The following is a 17217-nucleotide window of genomic DNA, read 5'->3' on the forward strand; positions in this document are numbered from 1 at the left end:
CGCATATTTCAACATGGCTTTGAATATAGCAACTGACAACTGAAAGTGAATTAAAATAATAATAATAATAATAATAATAATAATAATAATAATAATAATAATAATAATAATATCAAGCTTTAAAATATGAGAAGGCATTAGGTTTCGAATTCAAGTTGCCTGGATGACAACTCAGCATCCAACCACATGAGCTACGTCGTTACACAGTCTAATGCTTCCCTATTAGGCATCTAACGGAAGTATGTCATAAACAATTGCCAATATTTCCAAAACGAGGGGTCATTGGCCACTCATACCAGGTATGACTTTAAACAGTGGTCTTGTACTTTCATATCACAAAATCTTATTTAATTCGGTGATATACAGAGCGTGCCCTCTCCTTGTTAGTACAATACTGCTAGGCGTAGTACAGTTGTGCACGGCGTAGTATAGTACTGCACGGCGTAGGAAAGTAGTGGAAAGTCCCCGGGTTTAACTCAACACCTCCCATTGTCAGTAATATTCTTATTGCTCGAAGTAGTTGATCTTAGCCCAAGGAGTTCTGACTTCCCTGACTTCCCATCACTTCACCCATTTTTATCCTTAATCTTTCTATTCTTGCCAGATATACGCGTAACTCAATCCCTATCTTGTTTTAACAATTCACTTGCGTCTTATTCCAAATTAACTTAGTGTCCATTGTGAGCCTTCATTAGAAATACAAACACACTATTTTCCACTATATTAAGTTCCACTCCAGGTGACTGTACTCATACGCGGAGCTATAATCTTACATTGCTGTCAGCGTCTGGGCTCTACGAAGCTCAGTTAATTAAACATGACTGTCTTCGCTCGCTGTTGAACGATGACTCTGTATAAATATATAGTATATAGTATATTATTAATAATAATAATAATAATAATAATAATAATAATAATAACAATAATAATTTATTTAACCTGGCAGATTTAAGGCCATATGGCCTTCTCTAACACTCAACCAGGAGTAAAACTGCGTTACAAAACACACTACAAATTTACAAAGTACACTACAATTTGACACACAAAACTCAATAAGATAATATTAATAAAATGTAAACAACAAGTAAGTAGAAATCAGACATAATATATAACATACAGAAAGAAAGGAGAAAGCATAATAAAAATGTGAACAGCAGGTCAAAATAAATGAGACATGCAAAGTATAAAAAATAAGACAATTATTGATAATAATAATAATAATAATAATAATAATAATAATAATAAATAAGAATAGTAATAATAATAATAATAATAATAATAATAATAGTAGTAATAAAATAGTGCAGTACAAAGCATACAATGAATACAATATTTTCAAGTACACACAGTAAGGAAAATTATGATTATATGTAGCTCAACTTAACACATTATAGATATACCATTATCGGAAAATATGAAAACAAAAATATAAAATAAGTTAAATATCACTAGAACAGAAAAAAATGTGAATACGTGGTAACATGCAATACAACACTTGTCATAATAGTAAGTTAGTTTGGCAACTCATCATAAGATAATTTTCTAACTTGGATTTGAAAGATTTCAATGTTCGGCAGCCCTTGACTTCAGGCGGCAGAGAGTTCCAGTGACGAGAGGTAGCAACAGTGAAAGATGAGGAATACAGAGATAATGTGTGAAATGGAATTTCTAGCGTGTTATCGCGTTGTGATCGAGTATTAATATTATGATAGCGAGAGAGAGTATGAAAACGAGCGAATAAATAATAGGGGGATGAAGTGTGCATAATTCGATATAAGAGAGAAAGTGAGTGCAGATTTCTGCTCTCGTGTAACCTAAGCCATATTATAGTATAGTAAATAGGGCCAAAATGTTTAATTTTGCAGTTAATTTTATTTATGTCTTTATTTCTGTTCTCTATAGCAAAGGTTTACTTCCAACGCGCTTCAAGATCGAGAAGTCGGTCACTAACGTGTCTGCTGTTTCTCCTCTGCAGACTTCTGCGATCCTGCGCCAAGAGACTTGACAAGTCTTAATTCAATTCCATGGCTAGCTTCAAATTTGATTCTGCCCTTAACTTCATTAAGACGGCGGCATGTGCACAAGTTGGACGAAGACCTAGATGTTGTCCATACAGCAGGGAATCCCTTCATCTACGCATCTCTGTCAGGTTTCTCGACTGGGGCTCGGAGAGGAAAAGTGATGAGCAGCGACTTTCCACGGAAATAGCGAAGTTAACTCAATAACTATATTATCTAGTGCAACATATGCATTGGCCGAAGCGTCAGATTTCCACGGTGGATACTCGAGTTCCAAACCAGTAATAAAAGGTGAATTTTGTGATGGACAAAGACAATGTTGCAATAAGTTTTATCTCAATAGTTTCATTTTTTTCTCATTATTGAACTGTCATTTTATAACGTCAGGATGTAGACCTTTGGCTCCCCCACCTACCAATAATGCATAACACAATATCAATACGGCGGTTGCTGTCGTCTGCGATACAACGAACTTTTCTGTTGATTTTCGAGTTCGTTATTCTTTTTCCTGATTATTATATGCTTATTTAAGTTGTGTTAACTCTCGCTAAGTGGTTTTATATTTTATTTTATCAGTCTTAGTTATTATTTTATTATTGTTAATATTTATGTTTTATTATTATTAATTAATTAATTTGTATTACTATATTTGTATTATCTCCGTCACTGTTATTCTATTATTGTTATTATTATTATTATTATTATTATTATTATTATTATTTCTACTATTATTTATATCATCAACATTATTATTGTTGTCCCTAAAATTTATGTATACTCTACTGGACTGTACCCGAGCACGAGCCCATGCTCATTTCGGGTATCTATTCAAATGCACCATATCAAATGTAAATTATGAATAAATTTGAATTTGAATTTGAATTATGAATAATTGTTACTGACCACACAGAAAACATTAGAAAATTAATACAGCACGTTTGAGTTATATAGATTTGTTTTCCCATCACGAATTCTCAACCATCGCTCAGTTAAATGGCCACTAACAGTCTCAACGCGTAGGACTCATTCCGTTTCCCTTTTACTTGAAGACGAAGATATACCAATTTTCGAAACATCGTCGTTATTCTATTATGTTATCCAGATCCTACTTGAATAAGCCATAACTGAGCTTAAATAAATTTTTAAGCGTATTCCAGGAGTATAAAGAAAGTTTAGATGATAGCGTACTATATAAAACAATACCAAATAAGATAATTCCAAAAGATAGTTTAATATTGTTACAGCAGAGTCCGTATAGGCCAGTTTCCATCTGATGCTTTTCCAATCCACTGCGGGCTAAAGCAGGGAGATGCACTATCACCTTTACTTTTTAACTTCGCTCTAGAATATGCCATTAGAAAAGTTCAGGGAAACACAGGGGGGTTGGAATTGAACGGGATACATCAGCTTCTTGTCTATGCGGATGAGTGAATATGTTAGGAGAAAATCCACAAACGATTAGGGAAAATGCGGAAATTTTACTTGAAGCAAGTAAAGCATAGGATTGGAAGTAAATCCCGAAAAGACTAAGTATATGATTATGTCTCGTGACGAGAATATTGTACGAAATGGAACTATAAAAATTGAAGATTTATCCTTCGAAGAGGTGGAAAAATTCAAATATCTTGGAGTAACAGTAACAAATATAAATGACACTCAGGAGGAAATTAAACGAAGAATAAATATGGGAAATACCTGTTATTATTCGGTTGAGAAGCTTTTGTCATCTAGTCTTCTGTCAAAAAATCTGAAAGTTAGAATTTATAAAACCGTTATATTACCGGCTGTTCTGTATGGTTGTGCAACTTGGACTCTCACTTTGAGAGAGGAACAGAGATTAAGGGTGTTTGAGAATAAAGTTCTTAGAAAAATATTTGGGGCTAAGAGGGATGGAGTTACAGGAGAATGGAGAAAGTTACACAACGCAGAGCTGTACGCATTGCATACTTCACCTGACATAATTAGAAACATAAAATCCAGACGTTTGAGATGGGCAGGGCATGTAGCACATATGGGCGAATCCAGAAATGCATATAGAGTGTTAGTTGGGAGGACGGAGGGAAAAAGACCTTTTGGGAGGCCGAGACGTAGCTAGGAAGATAATATTAAAATGGATTTGAGGGAGGTGGGATATGATGGTATATTAATCTTGCTCAGGATAGGGACCAATGGCGGGCTTATGTGAGGGCGGCAATGAACCTCCGGGTTCCTTAAAAGCCAGTAAGTAAGTAAGTAAGTTTAATATTGACAAATAGGAGGAAGAATAAGGTAAGAAAGAGTAAAGAAGTTTTGTATGGATGGGGCTACATGGATTACCAATGTGTCAGACGAAGATATTGCTCATAAAGAATTGTGAATAAAAAATACTCCGGAATATGTATTATTCGTCTTTCTCGTGTTAAATTCTATCGTACTGGGTTGACATGTTTCGGCCTCTTATGGGCCTTCTTCATAACTGGTTGTTGCTGGTCTTGGCGCCTTTTGTTTTGTTTCCTGTGGGGGTGTGTTCGTGTAGTGTAATGTGGATTCAGACAAAAACAAACAAAACAAAAGACGCCAAGATCAGTAACAACCAGTTCTGAAGAAGGCCCATAACAAGCCGAAACATGTCAACCAGGTACGATAGAACTTAACACGAGAAAGACATATGATACATATTCCGAAGTGATACAGTGTTAAAAGTTGTGTAATCAAGATGTATAAAAAAATACCCGTCTCCTCAAGTGAATAAACTTACTTTGCTATAGAAATGTCTTAAAATATAAAGACACGTACATGATTCATCCAAGATAAATTTAATACATACTGCAGGCACATAATTTTGGGAAAGAGAAACTGCTTGACTACAGAAATCATTTTAGGAAAAGTGCATCTGTATTGGGACTACACGAAATGATATAGTAATGAATGAGGACATTTCAAATAAATTAAAAATATACTACTAACCCAGACTTATTGAGAAATAATCTTAACTTTGTATGAGATAAAACGCTTCATTATAGAAAGTCGTTGATAAAAGAGAGTATTCGTACAGGAGATAAAATACAAGTTAATAAATGAAACACGCAATATAAATTAGAATATACTGCTATTAGAGAACTGGAGAAGCACTCTTGCTTTTCGGTGAAATATTGTTACGTCACTGTAGAAATTATTCAATAAAAGACAATACCCATATAGGAGACCACAAAAGCGAAAAGTTAATAAGTGAAGACATTCCAAATAAATTAAAAATATGCTGTCAAAAGATAATTATATATATATATATATATATATATATATATATATATATATTATTAGAACATTTTATACGACTTTTTTTTCCAAAGAACAATTTATTTTATCAAAATACTTTGAATATGATTATATTTTAGCAGAAATTAAACATCAGCAGTGAACAGCGCACATTATAGAGGTTTACAAGTTCATAATCATTTTAGTAAAATTATATTTCTTACATGTATTATCTCTCATAGTTACGTTATAAATTGTACCGTATACGTAAATATCACGAATATTAGTTGGTAGCAGAATACAAATTACAGGTTATTCAAAGTCCACTTCAAAGTTTACCTACAGAGTGTAGATTACCTTTAGTGCACATCCTGGATGGACTCACACTCACTTTGAGGATCATCTTCACTGATGTTTGCTGAGTTCCACAACTATGCAAGGGTGCCTGGATTCATTCAATTAGCTACCCTGTCCTCTGTTTACAAGATAATGGAACGAAACTACGTACAGTCCGCGTCACCGTTTTTGGCATGTGAAATAAGTAATAGGAACGTTAAGTGCGAGTGTTTTACATTTGCCGCTGTCAGTGTGACAACTGTGTTTGGCAAATGGCTGATGTGACGTGTATAGAAAATGATACAATTCTCAGCTGCACTAGCAACATGCTCACAAACTGGGCACTATATATCAAGGACACACGCCAAAAACTCTGGCGCCAGCTGTAAGCAAGTTGATTTAACACGGAGAATCGAATTAAACATTCTTCCGAAAAAAGACCCTATAGATTTACCGCATCAATTATTATTAAGGAATTTCTACAGTGACGTAATTTTCTTTCATCCTAAGTTAAGTTTGTTTCTCCATAATTCTCTGTTAATAGAGTGTTTTTAATTAATTTGAAATGTCCTCATTTATTAGTTTATTTCTTTGTACTCTCCTGTACGGATATTCATTGCCATTAAGATATTTCTACAGTGACATAATTCTCTTTCACCCTAAGTTAAGTTTATTCTTCTCATTCTAGAGTCGATGTTATGAAAGCATAGAGCTCCAAGTCCCTTTCCCTGCATCTCATTATAAAGAAACAACCGAAGAGTGTTTAAGGTTATTTATTTAGTTCTGTCCCATAATAGTAAAATGCATTTTTCCCTTCATATTCTTTACGGTCTTCCATGGTCTCATTATTCATTAAGTCTACAGTACAGTGTCATTTTGGGTAGTCGATTACCATTTTTTTACTTGGTTATTTAATGACGTTGTATCAACTACTAGGTTATTTAGCGTCGATGGGATTGGTGATAAGGGATAACGATATGGTATTTGGCGAGATGAGGCCGAGAATTAACCATAGATTCCTTAACATTCGTCTTACAGTTGAGGAAAATCTCAGAAAAACCCCATCCAGGTAATCAGCCTAAACAGAAATCGAACCCACGCCAAAGCACAACTCCGAATCGGCATACAAGCGCCTCAGTCGACTGACAAGCAAACATTCTGATGGGGGCAGATAAAATAGTTAAACTTTTTTCTTTCACCATGTTAATAATGTCAAAAGAAGTGCTTATACAAATTTTGGCCACTCGACTGCAATTACAAGGGCGTCCAGATTTTCCCTGAAAAGAGAACAATTGCATGGAAAGATTTATTGAAATAGATATAGCAATTGTTGCGCTATTTTTCAACATATCCCCCACTATAATTGAGACATGGGACAAATTTTTGTACCCTTGTGTCATAGAAGTCAGCTGCCTGAGGTCCGAACCAGCGTTTGACAGCCGTCTGCACCTCTCTGTCGATCCCATGATATGACAAATGTCTCAATTCCGGTGGGAAATATGTTGAAAACTAGCTCTGCCTGTTCCAATAATTGTTTTCCAATGAAATTGTGTTTTCTTTCTGTTAACGGCCCCTGGCGAACATATTTTTTTACGGCCCTCGTAATTATTGCGATCGAGTGGCCAAAATTTGTATAAGCACTTCTTTTGACATTATTAACATGGTGGAAGAAAAAAAAATAACTTTTTTATCTGCCCCCATGAGAATGTTTGCTTGTGAGCTACGCCGGTGGCTGATTATTATTATTCAGCCTGTAAAATTTAATATCAGAATATATTTTAAAATTCTACTGCACTTGGTGGTTCCAGAATATTTTACATTCAGCTTAAATTACAACAGCAGAATATTAAAGAAGGACTTTTACCACAATATTATATCGATGGTGTTTTTTAAATGTGACTATTTTACTTTCTTCTTCTTTTACTTCAAGCATTAGACCTCTCGGCCTGTTGCGTCTCTTTGATCCAACCATCTTCTTTAAAGTCTTCCAATGTCCCTTTTACCTTTCGGTTTATAATTTAGAATCTTCTTAGGTAGTCTTTCATTGTTCATTCTGTTTACGTGGTCTTTCCATGTTTGTTTATAATCATCTACTTTTTTGTTCAATTCGTATATTCCTAGAAGATTTCGGATGTCCTCATTATGTAGTCTGACTCTTTTTGTGATTCCTAGCCATCCGCTCAGAAATTTCATTTCTGCTGCTTGTATTTTACTACGTGTTTTTGTATCAAGGGTCCAAGTTTCACTGCCATATAATCCGTATGTTTCCTTTCTAACTTTGCCTTTTAGAGTTCTCCTAATAGTTCCACAAATTCGATTACATTTTTCTATCTTCTTTTCTGCATCTATGTCTCCCATATACTGTATGATAGCTCGCATCCCAAAAATTTAAAGGAACTTACTTGTTCAATTCCTTGATTTTGTATTAATAGTTTACATATGAGAGGAAATTTTCCCTGAAAGGCCATCGATTTTGACTTTTTTACTTTAATTAGTGTAATTAGTTACAATTTAATTACAAAAAGTGAAGATATGTTTTTTAACGATTATGTTTACATTCTTTGATATAAAGTAACTAATAATAATGTGCTAGAATTTAAATATAGTTGTTCCTTAAAAACTTTTATTTTCTGGGATAAGTCCTTTTACCTGAAAACTCGATATTATGACAAGTTCAAGAGTTCTTAGATAGGTATAAAACAGAATTATTGTCCATCTCTCATTGAGTCTTTTAACGGCACAGAAATATAAATGTTAGTGTTAGTAATGAAATATTTTCCTTTCGGCGTCTTTGTATATTTTAATTTCTCCTTCAGCCTTCAAAGACGACAGAACATTTTTAGCCATCGCGTTGGAGAAATGGAGTAATATATTCAGAAATGAAATTCAACCTCTGTCTTGATACTGCGACCGAGGACGGCTTAAGTTTTTTCGCAAAGTTTTTTTTTTTTTTCTCTCTCTCCCAGAACTCCATTAGAATGGATTGTTTTCAGTGCGAGTCTGTACAAAGCCTTTTAAAATATTCCCAGAAAACAGCCTTCCATCCAAACAACGCAATGAAGAATAACAGAGGAAATCGATTTATCGGTGACGCAGATTTCAAGTATGATGAGGTCGCAGTCCGTGTGGCGAACTTCATAGAAAACCCACACGACGAAGTTCAAAGCACGAAACACTGTGGCACAGATGCGGTGAACTAGCAGCAGTTGGAGTTGGTCTACAAGTAATTAACAAAGGCTATTGACACGAATATTTCCCAACTTCTAGGACGTTAGCGAACATAAATGAGGTGAAAATGTGTCTTTTCTGATGGCTATAGAGTTCACAATCGTTAAAATGTGTTAGGAAAGCAATCATTCTTTCATTCTTAATGATAGTCCATCCAGCCAACCGTCTATCCGCCCTATATCCGCTAAATGAATCGTCCATCTTTGCCTCCATGTATTACTCGTTGTACGAATGATTCCCGATTTCGAGAGAGGCGTTGGCGCTGCGTCATGCGATACGATCCATATCCTACGCAGTGTTTATGCTTTAGTTCGCCTACTGGCCGCCGGCAGTCATTCGTGCAACGAGTAATACCATCAGTTCGACAACACATCCAGCCATTATCCATCCGACAAATCCATTACAATAAATGGATGTAATATTCAAATTATTGGATGTTACAGAATAGGTAAAAAGAAAGGGAGGTGTACAGGAAGACATGTTAAAATCTATAATATATACGGGTGTATAGTAGTGGCAAAAAAAAAAAACCGGACCGATCCTTGTAGCTGATTTCAGAGTCTTGTTCACTCCAGAGCACGATAGACTGGTAACTAAGACTTTCGTGCTTCGAATCCTGCCTGGGAAGGAAACTTTTTTTGTTCCTTATGCAAATTTATTCCCAATACTTTTGGATTGATGGTAAAATTCATGTTCTGGGAATAATAAGTTAATTAAGTAGTAAAATATCGCTGCAATCGAAAAGTATTGGGAATAATTTTGAATAAGGAACAAAAAAATGTTTCCTTCCCAGGCAGGATTCGAACCACGAAAGTCTTAGTTACCAGTCTATAATGCTCTGGAGTGAACAAGGCTCTGAAATCAGCTACAAGGATCGGTCCGGTTTTTTTTTTGCCACTACTGTACATCAATTGAGCGCGAAAGGATTAAAAATGCATCAGTTGAGCGTGGGGTCGGTTTTGGGGTTACATCAGTTGAGCGCGGTAGAGTTGAGCGCGAAGGTCAATTTTCCTTAGGCGTAGTGATGACACGTAGCGTGTGAGAAAATGTGTGTGCAGTGTAAGTCAGGTTTGGTGGAGAAAAATTCTGTCCTTGGGGCTTTCTAATGAGTATAAAGACAATACTAACAACGGTAAATGGTTGCACTGGGTATTCGGTCTTTCATTTCTTCCTCCAAATGAAGTCAGAAATGCATTTATTCATGATTTAGTTAGCAAGCAACCTGTTACTGAAAGTATCACAGCCTTTTCTGATTATTTGGTATCAAATTTCATAAAACCGGGTTCGTTATTTCCCCCTGAAATATGGGCTGTTACATCAGACAGAAGTAATAATGCATGTGAGGCGTTCTACAAAGCGTTCTCTCTGAATTTTAATAGTGCTTACCCACATATACAGTATTTTGTTTCTTCAAGTCGTTATTCAGAGACAAAACTAGCACATATATTAAAATGAATGACAACGGGAATACTGTTAGTGCCAATCCTCATATAAAATGAGGAAATAGTATATAGAAGAATTACTGTAGATATAGACGCGGAAATATTACTAGAATTTGTTTCCTACAGAGTGTGGTCTAGTATTATCCAAGAAAGTGACCAAGAAATTAAACAATCCATTACTGGCACTGGAACAAATATTTTAAACTCTGACAAGTACCAAGTTATCGGTACGAGCATTTTAAACTCTGACGAGCATTTTTACGAGAGCAGCATTTTTAACCATACCTGTCATGTACAGAGTCTCCTAAGTCTCTACAAAATGAGAAAGGAAATTGCTGCGGGTCGTGTTAAACTGACCGCCGCGCTCAACTGATGCTTTCCCAAAACTGACCACCGCGCCCAACTGATGCATTCAGTTCAGGTAAAAATTTCTCTTGCGCTCAACAGATGAACTCCCATGAATAAATGAATGGAATGAAATTTCGGGAGAGGGGCACTATGACGCAGCTGGTTATTTAGCGTCTAAATTAAATTAAGGTGATAATGACGGTGAAATGAGTCCAGGGTCCAGCACCGAAAGTTACCCAATATTTCTTCATATTGGGTTGAGGGAAAACCCCGGAAGAAACCTCAACGAGGTAACTTGCCCCGACCGGGATTCGAACCCGGGGCACCTGGTTACGCGGTCAGACTAGCATGTTGCTAACGCACGATGTAACTAATGAAAACTGTGAAAACACGCAGGTTACAAAATTTAATAATCGAGTGAGAGATTTTGGTTCCTTTTCCCACTTGTTATGAATAATTTATATGGAATACACAGATTAGAAGGAAGTAATCACTTTCTGTATTACTCGACCGAGGCCAGTGTAGTCCTGCAGGCCGGAGAGCCACTTACACTGCTCCTGCGTTCAAATAGCATCATCGCAATAGTTCACATTACGCCCGCGGCTCCACTCGTCTCGATCGAGTAATACCACAATCTAGTATAATTAATATACAGTGTCGAAGCTTGAGGTGATGACAGTACTAGGAACAATAGACTGTGCCAGTACTATTTCGCATTGTCTGTGATGAGGTGATAGTAGCGATTCTACTGGTTAGCAATTATCTAGTGACTGTATATACTAGACTGTGGTAATACCCAGTTTTTTAATTATTATTTACAAACATAAGCTTCACTACTGATAATGGTTCTGTCAAACCTTCGGCTTTATAATCTCGTTGGTGACACAATATTTACATGCAAGTCCGAGCTTAAAATCACATGTTATGTCAATCATGTAGTTTGCTCATCAATTCGAAAGTAGCATTCTCTTAATGCTAACCATGTAAAAGACAACATTGTCCAGTACACTAACTACTGTGCAGAGCTAGTAATTTCAAATGTATAATTTCTTTACCTGTGTCTATCCTGAAATTACATGGATGAAGACAAGGAGTAGGATTAATTGTGTAAATACTTTTTTTCCGACCTTGAGACACATAAAAAGTGACAGAGGATTACAGAAGATAGTCTACCTCTACAGCATATCCATCTCCTAAACAGAATTCTTATACATGACCATGGCTTCCACACAACGTTAGGGGAGAGTCGGGTAGTATCGGACGTCGGGTAATATCGGACAGTGCGTGTCTTCCATCTACCACCATGTGGTAGTACCTGAATGACATGGTTACGTTTCTCTATGCGACATCACAGAAACGTAACCATGTCAATCAGGTACTATCATCGTGTGGTAAGATGAAAGAAACTCACTGTCCGATATTACCCGACGTCCGATACTACCCGACTCTCCCCTAAGTCTATACGTTCTAGCCGTTGTGAACACCGAAGCCCATATTAAATGAACTATTTACTTAGAGCCAATGGCGTAGCTAAGGTGTAAATACTGGGCAGTCTGAAAAAAATCTACTTATTTTATAATTTTTACACAACAAATGTTTCTCGTTAATATCAAACTTTTTTGTGACACAGACCCTATAAGAAGATGATGACCCCAAACAGAATACAGGTATAACAATATAACTTATTTGTCTCGGAACATCCTGTTAGCCAAGGACATTTCTTATACCATGAAAATTGAAATGTTCTATTGTTTTTCTCTCCACCCGAAATTTTAATATGTAAATGTAGTTTCGATCTTCTATCTTTGTAAGCACACTTTGTTTCATACTCCCAACTTGAAAATGGTATCTCTTTTAATTCTCCAAATAATTACCTCAATATTTTCTCAGTATGAACAATTATACACAAAATTCGTATGTAAGACTCAGACGCATGCTCTTTTGATTAAACAAACACTAAAAAATGCAGCGCTTTCACAGGACACCAACGTCGCGTGGCGTATTATGTCGCGGTTGAGGCTAGCTCCGCTCCCTGCGAATCGATACACCCCTTCTCCCCGGTATACCCCGAAGCTTGGGAGTACCACTGCCTGTGAGCGAGGCCATCGTGCCACGGTATCAAACTTCACTCGCCAGCCACTCGCAGTGAACTGTCCATGCTGGAATGACTACCAACAGTGAATTTATAAGGATTGGAGTGAAATCAAGTGTTATTATACATAGTTATTAAGAACGTAGACTGTTATCAGCAAAGCTCGGATCTTGGGGACTTGTGTGTCGTGTGCTTGAGTAAGGTTACAGGCATAACGTGCTCACGCTGCAAGTGCTCAGGGACAGTCGTTTGTACTAAGAAAGTGGTCACATCGAATGGCAAGAAGACGAACGAATAAACTGTGTCACGTCGAAGCCAATGACATTAAGAGAATTACAGGTAAACGGTCTGTTTGAGGAATTAGAAAATACGTGTTATTCGAATGGGTGTTATGGAAGTTTGAAAATACATTTCTTAAATTTTAGGTACAGAATTTCGTGGAGGAATTCTGAGGAGATACATTATTTTCTTCTAATGCAGAGTTTATATCTTGTAAGTTGTACCACATATAAACTAGAGCTGGAAACGGGCATTCATTGAAAGACATTGCAGTCCTTTAAATTGATGGAGAATTTGTCCATAGCCATGGATCAAGTCGTAGAGGGACCTTCCCTAGTAGTGATACACTAATTGAAAACTATTTGCGAGAAAAATTTAGGATATACTTATCTTTCTCAGATACGAGATCTGCTGAAAATCGAACAGGAAACAGTGACAGTGAAATATTCAGTATTTTATTTAGGCCCAAGACTTTATAATAAAATTTCAAACCATTTTCCAAATTTGAAATTTTTTAAAATCGAAACTTTTAAAAAAGAATTTTGTAAAATTATCCATGATATATAATAGTAACAAATGTACTTTTTTTACCTTTTATTTCTATCGACTATATTCATGTTTTTATTGAATATCACTGGCTTCTGTTGGATTGTCAATTTATATTAAATGTGTATTTTTCTCTCGTTTTCCCTTTCTTCTTTATTCTTGCTCTTGTGTTGTACTTATTGGTTTGAATTAAGTTAATTACTGTATTTAGTAAACTGTCCTTGTAAATTTTATGTTATATTATTCACTAAGACCACACCGTACACGAGCCTGACTCTTACGGTAGTGACTAGAAACATTTTTATTTTATAAATGCAATTTGTACTCACTAGGTAGCTAGTTAAAATAAATAAAATAAAAAAATTAAAGTTTGCTCCCATCACTTCATGTGACGTGGAAATAAGTTTCCTTCGTTTCAAATCATGTTTAACTAACAGACGAAGAATTTATGGGTTCGAAAATCTTCGAATGCATGTAGTCATACACTGTAATGAAATGTACAGAGCAGAACTGTAAATTTGATGTATTTTGCATGTTTATTTATATATATGCTATAAAATTAGATGTTTCAACCTATCATAATATTATCATTATGTTGTTCCAGCCAGGAACCACTTTTATAGCAGACCTGACAGTACCTCCGTGCTGGAAGCGGGAGTTTGTTGACATTGAAGTCCGGTCGCTTAGCCACGTTCAAAGATACAAGTCCCCAACTTCCGAGCTTTGGTTATCAGATATAACTACAATTTTTTGGGTAGCCTAAGACTCGCCATGTATTGCGGGAGGAGACGGCCTCCACATATGGAGGGAAGCTGCGAATATATTGAATAAGCAGTCGCAGACAGCCGATGAGGGGTGGTCCTCCAGCTTGGGGGTTGGGCGAAGGGCTAACAACCCATCACCGTAAAAAAACAGCTTGTTACGAATCCTTCAAATAAGCCTCGGAATGGGACTGATTCTCTGGCACGACCACATCAAAGGAATAAGGTTTTGAGATTTGGTACTTGGAATGTTACAAGTCTATATAGAACAGGAGGGGTAACATTAGTAGCAAAAGAACTAGCTGGATATAGAATAGACTTTGTGGGAGTACAGGAGGTTAGGTTAGATGGGAATGATATAACACAAATAGGAGATTATTTGTTGTATTATGGGGAAGGAAACGATAATCACCAATTAGGAACAGGATTCTTTATTCACAAAAGTGCTCTGGAGTATGTTATTAGGAAAGACCAGGATAACAGAGAGGGTATTGGGTTACATCAGCTGCTTGTCTATGCGGATGACTGAATATGTTAGGAGAAAATCCACAAACGATTAGGGAAAACACGGGAATTTTACTGGAAGCAAGTAAAGAGATAGATTTGGAAGTAAATCCCGAAAAGACAAAGTATATTATGATTATGTCTCGTGACGAGAATATTGTACGAAATGGAAATATAAAAATTGGAAATTTATCTTTTGAAGAGGTGGAGAATTCCAAATATCTGGGAGCAAGAGTAACAAATATAAATGATACTCGGGAAGAAATTAAACACAGAATAAATATGAGAAATGCCTATTATTATTCGGTTGAGAAACTTTTATCATCCAGTCTGCTGTCAAAAAAAGGTTAGAATTTATAAAACAGTTACATTACCGGTTGTTCTGTATGGTTGTGAAACTTGGACTCTCACTTTGAGAGAGGAACATAGGTTATGGGTGTTTGAGAATAAGGTGCTTAGGAAAATATTTGGGGCTAAGAGGGATGAAGTTACAGGAGAATGGAGAAAGTTACACAACACAGAACTGCACGCATTGTATTCTTCACCTGACATAATTAGGAACATTAAATCCAGACGTTTGAGATGGGCAGAGCATGTAGCATGTATGGGCGAATCCAGAAATGCATATAGAGTGTTAGTTGGGAGGCTGGAGGGAAAAAGACCTTTAGGGAGGCCGAGACGTAGATGGGAAGGTAATATTAAAATGGATTTGAGGGAGGTGAGATATGATGATAGAAACTGGATTAATCTTGCTCAGGATAGGGACCAATGGCGGGCTTATGTGAGGGCGGCAATGAACCTCCGGGTTCCTTAAAAGCCAGTAAGTAAGTAAGGCTAGGACTCACAAACCTCTTAAGAGCTTCGCCACTGGAGAAAACATATCATATTAGCAAGACCAGTTAATTGATTTCTGAAAAGGGAAAACAATGTTTTACCATTGCAAAGATGATAAGAAATTTAGGACCAATGACATCATTAGTTTACCAGGAAATTGTACCTATGTGACCTTGTGTTTCAGTGTATTTCCGATTCGTTGCAACAATTAAATTGTTTAGGATAAATAAATAGTCTAAATTAAATGAACTATATGTCATTCAATAGAGCATTCTTTCAAAATTTAGTGATACAATTTATGTACTGTTATTATAAATATTCTACTAGATATTGCCAGCAGTGTTAGTGCATGTTTGCCATAATTATTGTATAGACCTACGTTCATAGCCCACTGTACTCGAAAGCCAAAGTCCAACATACAAAATTGGACATACTTGTATTATTTTGTAAAATATGAACCTGAAAATAAAAATGAACAGCATGGATGAAGAGAAGAGGAAGGAGAAGAAGAAGAAGTTTGTGAGTGTGATAATTAATTGGAATGTTGAATATTTCCAAACATTTTACTGCTGTAAAAGAAAACTTAATCGACAAATTGTTGCTGAAAAACAATCAATTTCAAAATTAAGGGAAATCAAAACGCAATTATATACTTTATCAGGGTAACTCGCAATAAGTTAATAACCAGAGACCGGAAGTTTAGGCATTATGAATCATTAAAATAGGCAGGCAAAAAGGCATCATAAATAGCTCAAATAGGCAGGCAAAAAGGCATTATAAATAGCTGAAATACGCAATAAAAGCCAATTACAAAAACCTTGCACTAGACCCACAACCTTGCACTTTCCACAAAGGGATTTCGGCAGCAAGAAAAGCTTTACATAATTCGAATGCAAATTGAGATTTTCGATTCGATGTTGAAATTACTGTTGGAAGCAAAGAAATCTTCTTCCCAGTAGCCTTGGAAAGGGCATTTTGTGTTTGGTTGTAGGCCTACTGATATGTTGCGATATGAAATATTTAGCTAGCTACAACAACGTCGCAATGAAAACTGAAAGAAAAATAACCGTTAAAAATAACGTTAAACCCGCACTCATTGTTGCCTTGTCAAATAAACACAAGCGATAATTAAAACGCTTAGCCTACTGTTATACTCATTGTTGCAAAGAGAATATGAACTGATGAAAGACAATACTATACATTCGGTAAAGTCACTTTTATTGTAGTGGTTATAGAAATAAATTAAAATATACCTGTAGGCAATTTTAATAATAAATTAATAAATAATAGATAAATAATCAAATAAAAGCAAAAAAAGGCATTTATTTTGTAAATTAGGCATTTATATTTAAAAAAGGCAGAAAAGGGCAACATAAAACTGTGACGTTTCAATCACAAAGGTATAATTCGTACAGATTTACTTTCAAGATTAAGATAGATTTAACACATTTAAAAAGGCATTCTGCCAAAGTTCCGGTCTCTGCTAATAACAAAATTGACCAAAGTTGTACTAATCCTGGATTGCTCACCCTATTTTGGACATAATTACAGCTCACCTGGGGTATGTTATCACCCCACGACTTTCTCTCCTCTCT

The sequence above is a fragment of the Periplaneta americana genome, chromosome 1 (assembly GCF_040183065.1).
Source record: "Periplaneta americana isolate PAMFEO1 chromosome 1, P.americana_PAMFEO1_priV1, whole genome shotgun sequence".
NCBI lineage: Eukaryota > Metazoa > Arthropoda > Insecta > Blattodea > Blattidae > Periplaneta > Periplaneta americana.